The 761-nt window shown below is 55.5% G+C and overlaps 1 protein-coding gene and 1 pseudogene across 1 annotated transcript in view; both read right to left on the minus strand.

The window, feature by feature from the left end:
* LOC111814145 (zinc finger protein 431-like) overlaps window positions 1-761 on the minus strand; it is a 629,125-nt gene that overhangs the window by 453,478 nt on the left and 174,886 nt on the right. The window lies entirely within an intron of this gene.
* LOC101564037 overlaps window positions 1-761 on the minus strand; it is a 6,604-nt pseudogene that overhangs the window by 3,672 nt on the left and 2,171 nt on the right.

Below are 761 nucleotides of genomic sequence, written 5' to 3' on the forward strand. Positions count from 1 at the left end.
GAACATTTAATTTTTTTTTTTTTTTAATTTTTGTACAGGGTCTACAGGGTCTCACTGTGTAGGTTGGACTCGTAGTGGTCCTCCTGTTTGCAGCCTCCCAAGTGCTGGGATTACGGGTTTTTGCCACTAAGCCCGTCTCAACGCTATCTTGGCACACTCCAGTGGTGGGGCCGGCATGGTAGGCCCAGGATCGCATGCCGGCTGCTGCTCACTTTTATTTTCCAGCAGTGACGTCAGTCATTCCGTGGCCCAGGCCCATCACGAATGCAGGGCCTTCCTGCGGCAGCCTCCCACGGTGCAGGGTTTCACGCTACCTTCATGCCCAGGATGTGCCACATTCCTTCAGTCAGCTTGTATCAGAAGGGGCACTTAGGCTTGTCCCGGAGCCAGGCTTCTGTGACTGCACAGCTACAAATGCACGCTGCAGAAGCACGTAATGGGATTCCTTTGGCATCTGGGACACACGGGCCACGAAACTTCAGAACGGGGAGGCCGGGGGTGGTAGGGATGCGTTTCACCTCGGGGGCCTCAGGGAGGAGGATCACCAGGAGTTAGATACCTGCCTGGGCTACACGGTGAGATCCTGTCTCACAAACAAGAGAAGAGGGCCAGGGGGAGGGCTCAGTGGCATGAGCGCCTGCCTCACAAGCTCAAGGCCCCGAGTTGGATCCTCAGTGTGGCAAAATAAGTAAGTACCAAAAGAACAAATATGGGGGCCAGGGAGATGGCTCAGTGGAACAAGCGCTTCCCTGGCAAGGGCA

Source organism: Octodon degus, unplaced genomic scaffold (genome assembly GCF_000260255.1).
Source record: "Octodon degus isolate 3935 unplaced genomic scaffold, OctDeg1.0 scaffold00274, whole genome shotgun sequence".
Taxonomy (NCBI): Eukaryota; Metazoa; Chordata; class Mammalia; order Rodentia; family Octodontidae; genus Octodon; species Octodon degus.